This window comes from Chamaea fasciata, unplaced genomic scaffold, assembly GCF_029207755.1.
Source record: "Chamaea fasciata isolate MVZ Bird 193981 ecotype frontalis unplaced genomic scaffold, bChaFas1.0.hap1 SCAF_5, whole genome shotgun sequence".
Taxonomy (NCBI): Eukaryota; Metazoa; Chordata; class Aves; order Passeriformes; family Sylviidae; genus Chamaea; species Chamaea fasciata.
In genome coordinates, this window is record NW_027094090.1 from 65,482,884 (window position 1) to 65,492,827 (window position 9,944).

Sequence of the window (9,944 nt, forward strand, 5' to 3'; positions counted from 1 at the left end):
TAGAGCTTTCTTTCTAACAAAGCCAGATTAGATACTATCCTGCCATATGCATCTTGTTCATTACCAGACACCATGTTAGTGTCCTACCTCCAAAATTCAGACTGCAAGAGTACAACTAGAGGAATGATGTATTATGTACAAACCCTCTTCTGAACTGAGACAAACACTACATAAGATGTAGGCTGTCTTTCCTATCTACAACAGGAGATACAAAATAACCATACTTTGGTTCTCTAAACAACAAAGAATATGTCAGGACTATAAAATAAAGGTCATACAGGATCTTTATCGACATACAAAACCTTTACATATATTTTAAAAACACAAAAAATTAAGTTAGGGAAATTCACACGGTCAATTCAAGGAAAAAAAAAAACAAGCGAAAAAAAAAACCAAAACAAAACAAAACAAAAACAAAAAACAAAAACAAAAACAAAAAAAAAAAAAAAAAAAAAAAAAAAAAAAAAAAAACTGAAAATAACCAAAAAAACACAGAATTTTGGGAACAACTTGGAGGGAAAAATTAAACTAAGAAATTATTGTTTTACTTGTCCCTTTCCCAGGCACTACTTAAGGAAATGAAAAAGCATTTGACTTTGAGGAACAAGTTTGTCTTCACACTTTTGGCATTACCTATATGCTGCTTTTCAGACAATGCTGCCCAAGAGATTAGGAGTACACAAACCCAAACTCCTAGGCTACTAAAAGCTTGTGGTCAAGGTTACCAAGGTTACAGTCTCTGTTCCCATCCATACAGCAAAGGCCATTCATATCTATATATGTATTTATTTTCATGACTATGTTATGTCCTAGAGCCTCAGATAAAAATGCTCTACAGAAGTATCTCATACTCCCATTAACAGATAATTCTCATTCTAGCATGGCTTACATGTGAGAAATGCAACCGTGTACATATCTAACAGGGAATCACAGTATCACCAAAAGGCCACAGTACTTACAAATGAATCATGTAAACAAAATACCACTGTCATTCTCAAGGAAACAGACTTTCAAGATTTAAAACAAGTATCGGAAAATTTCAAATACAAGTTTTTCCCAAACTACACAATTTAAAATCTCTCCAAAGCATCAAGAATATGTTTAATCAGAAAATAATTAACAGTAGAATCACATAAATCAGTCAAAAGCTAAATGGAGGAACAAGTCTTTAGAACAAGTCTTAGCTTTGACTGGAATTTCTAATTTTCATAAGCCACATAAATTTAACACTGGAGACCAAGAAGGGAAGAGAGAGAATTTTATCTCGGATGAAGCTCTAAATTAAACAGTATTTACCATCCAAAAAGTACCCAACTGCAACCTGCACATGAAATCACCACAGTTCTCTAAGTCACACAGCCTCCTGGCACTTCCTACATAGTTCAGCAACCATGATTCACTAGCAAAAATTAACCACGGGATATGTTTGGAGTGGTACCTGATTGGAGTGTTGTCATCTGCATTTCTGGTTCCAGCAGTGTCATGTCAATCCTTTTCTCAATAGTTACAAGTCCTTAAAGAACTCTCTTTATATAGACATAGATATGTTAAAGAAAGAAAGTAATCCCGGAGGGCCTCTCAACTTGAATCTCATTCAAAACTTGCAAGAAATTCTCATCCTTAAATCATGAAAACTGTGCCGAGTGAGAAAACTCAAGTCTTTCAATATGCAGTTCTCTGCTTATTCACTACAGGCAAGTTGGAACAGCCAAAGATCAAATTACTGCTAGGAGAAAAATGAATACTCCAAGGGAGAGCAAGATGTGAAGTTTGCAGAAATAAGGTCTGCCCCTTGATGCTCTGTAAATTGAAGGGAGAGGGGAGGAAGGGGTCAGAGACACTAGAACTGGCAGATTTTCCCCTTTTATAAGAGAAGGATGACGTCTTGGGTAGACTTTCAATCCCCTAAGGGGCTCTGCCGATGAGATAATTTTGTTCCAAGGACAAGGAGACCCAGTGTTAACACAAACATGCAGACATCCTCAGCTTGGAAACAACATGGCCAAAGTCATTTACATCCTGCTGATAAATCATTCACTTTTCTTCAGTCCTTGCCAGTCCTTTTCCTCAATAATTAAACTACTCTCCATATCAACTCCCCTTGCTGATCACTAAACCTGAGCTACTCTCATAGATGGTAGTGTCTGTTTCTTAAAAACAAAAAAACCTGCCCTTTGTCATTCAGACTTTTCCCCACCATGGATCACACCCTTCATCTAACCAGACTAGGGGTTAAAAAAACTCAGTCTTGTTTTCCACATCCACATGATCAGTTTCAGATTATTTGGGATAGTGGACAAAACTTTTAAAGTCAAGTATTTATTGAGTAAAAAATAAAAATAAAATTAAGTCTTTCCTCATTAGATGATTCTAGCTCCCAACAGAAAGGAAATTCAGTCTTGGTCTCTAAAGAGTCTCAAGTAATTTGCCCAACAGATAATTTAATTATCTTAACAAACTAATTCCAACACTTCTGTCTCCAGAGCATCTTTCCCTTATTCCCCATCTTTCCAAAAGGCTCATCATTGTTTCTCTTTAGATCATCTAAGTAAGTAACTGCATATATTTGTACCAAGCCCTACAATACACTGAGCTGTGCACATCTAAGATACAGACAAATATTTAGATTTTAAATCCCTTTTTACCAAGTCAGAATCCCTCTCCTACCACAACAGTATTCATAAAAATGCATAAAACAGCAGCTAGCTGTGCAAAACTGCTTAAGCCCTATTTTCTGACCCCTCTAAAGTGAAATAACTTTAGGACTTCTCTACCACTCAGATACAAGAACTCCCCGACAGCCACTCAACTACTGAGGGAAGAGCATGGCAGGTTTTAGCAGCATATCTTCCTTCCCACATACAAACACATCTGGAGCTTTAAAGGAGGAAGGAAAAAACTCATTTAGCAGCTTTAAGCAATGCAGGAAAACCCCTTAAAGTGATGATATTGTAGTATTTGTCTAGTTTCCACACTCCGTACATCAGTAGTGTGTTGTAAAAGGACAAGAATTTGCTCATTTGGGTTTCTCTCATACTCAAATGCCACCTTTGCAGTCCTACATCTGCAGCCAGAGTAGGCAAAAATCACAGGTCTAAAATGCTCCTTCTTGCTATGCAATCTTTATGAAAAGGAACTGCAGCAGTGTAATTCTCTGTATCCTGAGAATTCAGACACACTAGTGACAGAAATAACGCACTTTATCACCTACTCTGAACATTCATATGCATCATAAATAAAGGAAACATCCATTTTTAGCAGAAGGTATGCTTGTTTTTGTTGTGATACATGGAAATATAAGAGGAAGGAGTATGATCCAAGTGGAAAGGAAATCTTTTCTATTGTTTCCAGGAACTGGAAACTTAACTCTCTGAAGTATGCATGTGTGCATTGTCGGTGACCACAAAGCGGTAGAAGAAATTTAAAACATTAAGCAGGATGTTGCTCATTTGACCAGGAAGGAAGATGAAGACTATACTACCAGATGTCTTCCAACAGAGATTCCTTCATTATACTTTGTTACAATGTATTGATCATGGCAGCGGCAGAGCTACCGCTGCAGAAGTGGCTGATAGTATTTCAGTAAAAATGAGTTCTAGAAAGCCACACATTACAGAAGCAGCAAAGGTCCCAAAGCTAGGATTCAGCTGGCTAAGGACTAACAGCAATTGACTGTTGTGAAATAGTGCAATCTTTCTTTCCTGAAGCAGTCGCTGACTGTTTAAGTAGAACAGATTGAGAGTCCTGCTAAATAGCATTCTCCCTTTAAAGAGCCAGGCTTCCTTTCCCCATTACTGCCCTTAACACTCAAAATAGCAAAACCAGCAACAGAAGTCCTTACACAGACAAAACAGCTGCCCATTATCTGGGCCTGACTTGTTTAGCAAGCAGTTTAAGATCACAAAAAGGGAATGTTTTTTAAACAGCTATCAAATTGTATGTCTATGCTGTATGTTCATCCAGCAGCCCTGAACCTTGAAATCTTAAAGGCAAACTGAAGTAACAGAGAAAATAGAAAGGAAAAACAGAAGGGAGAGTAATATTATGAGCCAATGACTGTAGAAGGGTGTTAGTCTTGCTAACTTGAGAAGGAACAAAAACTTTGTTGAGAGCTAACTTGTTAAAGCCACCACGTTAAAGCTGCCTTTGGCATTATTCTTTCCAGCTCAACTATTCCCCCATCACTATTTAAAAGGGGTTTTTTTAATATTACAAAGAGATTACCACTTCTCAGTTGTTTGGTAGCTCCCATCAGTAACAGGCCAGTCATTTCTGTCATGCTCTGGATCTCATAGCTCTATCAGAAACTTTCAGACAGCATACTAAATTTATGGTCTCCTGGGACAAAGTCTCGTAACACAAATCTATGCAAGACAGACTGGTTGTTTTTGTTCTAATAACCATTCCCCTTACTCTCACACAAGAGAAAACACCAAGCCTCGCTGGAATGTGTGTGAAGGACAGATCAGAGAAAGCTATGTATTTCCTGTCTTGGTCCTTTTGCTACAATATAGACTTAATCTTCTTCACATCTAAGTTCTGGATGAGGCAGTAACCACCAGCTGGTAATTAAATGTAACTTTGAGTCACACTTTTCCAGAAGGTAGAATATACTAGAAAAAACAAACACACACACACAGAAAAAAAAAAGAAAAAAGAAAAAAAAAAAAAAAACCAAAAAAACAAAACAAAAAAAACCACACACACAACCCACACATCAAAAAAACCCCACCACCAATACACCAACAACCACCAGACCTCAAAAACTGAGAAAACAAATACAGTATACTTTTATCTCTTTAAAGCCCTTTCTCAGGAAAAAAAAAAATCCTTGTTTATAAGTAAACCTGCCTAGCTTCTCGAATGGGTTCATGAGTCACATAATTTACTTTTTTAAATGACAATTTATGACATGATTTTAAGAAAACATTATTATTGTTTTTAAAGTCAGAATAACAAGAAGACCATAATAACATTTTTAAACCTCTTATAATAAGTTATATCTTAAATATTTGAATCTAACTGTATTTAGTGTAATGGCAATTCAAAATGGGAACGTGACAGCAAGGAGGGAGACAGGAATGTATAGCCTAATAAATTACAGGAGCAAATCACCTACACAATTATTTAAAATAAAATAAGGTGCCCTAATACTCATATATTTTAATAATAAATGGGCATAAGAACACAGACACTAAATTACCTCTTTAGAACCATTTTAAAAGTTCAGCTCTGCAATTTCTGAGTATAATCACCAACAGCTTACACAGCAACTCTTTATCCCATGCTTTGTACAGCACTAATAGGAGTACCTTCCCATACCTAAAGCACATCCCTTTTATATGACTTGAGTCATACTGGAATTCCACACATTCCAATTAGACTCTCTTCCCCCAACACATATGGTACTTTGTAGAAAGCAAGCATCCCAAATCAAGAAAACCTCAAACACCTGCAAGCTGGTGCAAGTTCTGTCCAACACAGTAATCATAAAATGCAACAGTTCATTGGAAAGAATGTTACCTAATCTTAAACAAGCCCACAGTAAAAAGAAACCAGGAGTGTCAGAGGAATCTAACACAATGTTTTTCATGACCCCTGGACAAAGATAACTATGAATTCATCTGGGGAAAATAGGTCAAGAGAGCGGGTCAGTAAGTTAGCAGAGCAATTACCATATTTTCAAATTAAAGTTAAGGAGGAAAGGGTTTTTCTTTTTTTTAGAAATTATTAAACTACCTAAGACATGTATATTTATCACCTTGGGGGGGTTTATTTTTTTTTTTTTTTTTTTTTTTCTTTTTCTCCTTTTTTTTTTCCCCTGTAAATGCATTCATCAGGGACCTGCTCTAACCCTGCCCTAGGGGCTGGGATAAGTTATCTCAGCATCTAAGTACAAGCAACTGAGAAAAATCAAGATATACTGAAGAGCTTTAGACGACTCCATAATGGCCTTTTTCTGGCTTTTGTGGCAACAAATGAGTCAGTCATAGGTAATCTCTCATAGTTAAAGAAAGTTGAGGTTTTGATGAACATGGGTAGAAAAGGAGAAGGAATGTAAATTTGGGGCAGAAAACTCACTCTGAAGCACAACTTAAATAACTACACCTTAAATGTCCCATTAAGCTTGATGTCTGAACAGAACCTAATAATTGTGTCAAAATAGTTTACTAACACCTTACCATGTAAGGTTTCTTCCAATGAAGTGACAAGAAATTGTTTCCTAGCTATCTGTGTTCAAATGCTTCATACTGGAATTCTATATAGTTAATATCTTTTTAATGCACTTTAATTGTGTAACTTAACAGCAGCTGTTCAGTCAAGTTGTTCATGGTCTTTACACCCATATGCCCGGGTGTACCCACCCTACCAGGAGAATGTGTAGCTGTGATAAGGGAGAATAAGAAGAGAAGGCTGGATCTGAAACAAACCCAAACCAACAAGAAAACCCCCAGAAACTGTATCTAGCTGCTCTTCAGTTCTAAGAGAAGGAAAAAAAAAAAAAAAAGAATCTGCTGTTCTAGGGCATAGAGCAGCATGCATATACAGGACTGCACTCCCAGTTTTCCCATGGTATACATAATTCCATGATGCTTCACAAGTCAAAGAAATTTCTATTTTAACTCAGTAGTTTATGTTCCAGAACCACAGTCTGTCGCAACAAACATGGTACAAACCCATGTAATACTTTTCTCCAGATACCTACAGTTAAGCCAAGTCTGTTTAGCAAAAGCCACAGAAAGAGCTAATCTGTTAGAAGCTCTCAGCATTAGCAGCTATTTCAGCTGTGAGTCAGCAGTGCCTGTCTAGAACTGCAAACAGGAGGCCCTTTGACATAGATAGGCAGCTTCTAGCAAGTCTCTTACTTACCATCTCCTCCCCTCCCACTGCCACTCAGCTTGAATCTTCCTCATTCCTTTCAACCTTGAATTTGGCAAGTTGTCACAGGAGCAGTTTCACTGCACAAGGTATGTTCTACAACCACTCTGGATCGAACAAATGTTTAAGCAGATTGCCATCTCAACTGGCATATCATCTTGGAACTTTTTTTAAATGTTTGAAACTGAGGGCACAACAACAAAGATACACCATATTTAAGAAAGGAGTTTTTACAAGCTCAGCAGCTTTCAACTGCTGTGCAACCTCCACCCCAAGATAACTGAGAAGTTCCCATTTGAAGGAAGACATTTAATTCAAAATGCATCAGCTAAATTTCTTAACAGCTCACTAAATTTCTTAGCAGTCTACTAAACTAAGTGTTCTTTTATGCTGTGACAGTTTGCAAATAACCGTACTTCAATAGCACTTTTCACTCCCATTATAGTTTTATGAATGTACACACAAACAACACACATCAACATACTGCAGTGTAGGAGAAAAGAGCATTGTGTACCTCTTGTGTACCTCCAAAGATAAGAAATATTCAGATAATCTAGCTCAGGAACTTTGGACTTTATGCTTCGCCTGCAAAGCTGCCCCTGCAGCAGTAAATTCCCACTATTGTGCTGAGCCCTGATAAAGAATCAGCTCTGAAGAGACCCACCTAATGAGTAATTTCCAGGAATATCCTAATTTTCTTTGGCAAAAGATATGGGCAGAGGTGCTCCTTTTCAAATACTTTTAAAGTACAACTCTACCTATTCCAGTCAAGCAGATTTGCAGCCCACAACGATACCACTTCAAAGCTGAGTCCATAAAAACAACATTACTTGGATAGAGGACAATAATCTATTTCTGTTAAACAGTCCCAAAATAGCAATTTTTAAACTCGTCCAAACAACTGAATCCTGTAAAGACTTTTGTTCCTGTGTCAGAATATCCCTTCCTCTGACTATAACAATATCATTCAAAGTGCTGCTACAAGTTTCATTTTACTGAAAAGTACTCTCATCTGTTCCCAGCACTAGTATCCTTTTCCCAGTAGCATCGAAAATAAACTGCTTCTTGCCACTTCAGGATCCTTGATCATGCCTTATTGGCCAAGAGAAGGACTCTGGTTCCAGAAAAATCACACCTTTAGGTGGCCAGCTGTCAGGAGCTGGGAACAAAGGCTCATGCGCTTTTCCCATGTTTCAGCTCTACCAGTTTCACTGCTATCTCAATGGAATACCATTTGAAATCACTCCTTGCTTTCATAACCACAAAATGCCCAAGTCTACCACTAGTTGAGATGTGCTGAGATCACAGTCTACCTCATTGACTAACATTCCAATTTTCTTCTATTTACCATCACCACCTTTATCTCCATCTTTTGTATTTTATCTTAGGACACTGCAAACATTAAGGATTAGAAGTTTTTTTTCTGTTATTGCCATTTCTATCTTCTCCATTTTTTGTAAATATAACTGTGATCACATAATGATGGTTTAATGTATAAAAAGAGGAAACTCTTTTTAATCTCCTACATTCACCATTCAGAGAAAGACATGGTCATTTTACACATATAAAGATCCAGCCATGTTAAGTGAGGTACCCCTTCAATCCAAATTACTGCCCTTCAGTGCACATATTCTAAATCACTTTACCATAAGCATTATGTTTTGGCTATAAACCCACTCTGAAGCTCCCCAGCATTTCTCATATGCTGTGTCATGCAGCTCCATAATGTTCAACACTAAGGCACACAGGACTCGACCATGCCCAAATCCACAGTACCCTGCAGGTGATAGCATGAATTCAGACTGCAGTAATACCATCATATTGCCAAGAGTCACCAAAATATACCCCAGAAGATGGAGTGAAAGGAGATCACCAAAGGGAATTCACAAACAGAAACCACTGCTTATCAAATGGTTTCATCACTCTCTCACACGATAAGGCTGAACATGCAAAGGCTTTCATGGCAGCCTGGTGATCCTGAGCTTCAGACAGTTAACAGCCTTTCAAAGCCAGGTATTCTGGTAACTGAGTGACCTTGTATTTTGCCACTATATTGTAACCCACTATATAATTGCCCATAAGATACCTGCAAGTTGAGAAACATACACAGGTCATTCTCACTCCAGGATCAGAAGGCCTACAGGGACACTTAACTTTTAACTCTAGGTCTTGCTTCTCCTTCCAGGAAGTCTGAAAGAACCTTTCAGACATTTGCAGTGAAAAAGTTACTCGCCCTTGACAAGTGCAGACCAAGGTGACAAGGAAAAATCTGAAGGTGAGCTAACACTTCCTTTGACAGATTGTCTCAGTTTTGCACCACTCAGTCACAACAAAATACAGGAAAGCTGTTTCTGGTATTCACCGAAAATAGTAATACAAAGCATTTATCACTGGAACTCTGTGGAACTTCCACAGCCACTAACATCAATCCTTCCAACTGAACAGTGTAAATAAATACATTTTGTGAACTCTAGATCATTCAGTTTTCCTACAAAAAAACCATAGTAAGAAGCAATAAAAAGCAGACCTGTTATCAGAACATTTACCATGACACCACCAATTGGTGAGGACACACTACATGAGACATGAGCACACTGTACCACTTACCATTCTTCCTTTCACTGAGTGGGGGGAGGTTGGGGTTCCGGCCATGATGGAGGCTGAGGGTCAGCTCGGGCTGCAAGGTGAGCTCCTGCAGTTCATTGGCAACAGCTTCACTCTGCGGGCTGGGGGCCGCTGAAAGGGACACCAGCACCGGCTCATCGTCATTTTCGCCAGCCCCTCCTCCGTCCAGCCCATTTCCAGCAATGACGGAAGGGGGCAGGCACACCACTCCGGAGAAATCCACTTTGGCTTTCGTGATGGCAACCTGCAAGACAAAACAGCAAAAAATAGACCATATATCTCACATGAGAGTCTTAGCCATATGTCCTGCTCATCATGGTGTCTTCCATTATACAGAGAAACATGCTGAGTTTGTGTGATCATCATCAGTTGAGATCAAATGAAACTTGCTCAGCTCAGCAGTTTAAAAACTTGCACAAACCTCCAACAAGCATCACCAC

At 38.3% G+C, this 9,944-nt stretch overlaps 1 protein-coding gene across 1 annotated transcript in view; it reads right to left on the reverse strand.

Annotated features, from left to right (window-relative positions):
- MRTFA (myocardin related transcription factor A) overlaps nucleotides 1-9,500 on the reverse strand; it is a 91,397-nt gene extending 81,897 nt beyond the window's left edge. Inside the window, exon 1 of the mRNA XM_066184185.1 lies at nucleotides 9,487-9,500. The gene's annotated coding sequence lies outside the window, so the exon portion shown is untranslated. The remainder of the gene's footprint in view (nucleotides 1-9,486) is intronic.
- Between the last annotated feature and the right edge of the window lie 444 nt (nucleotides 9,501-9,944).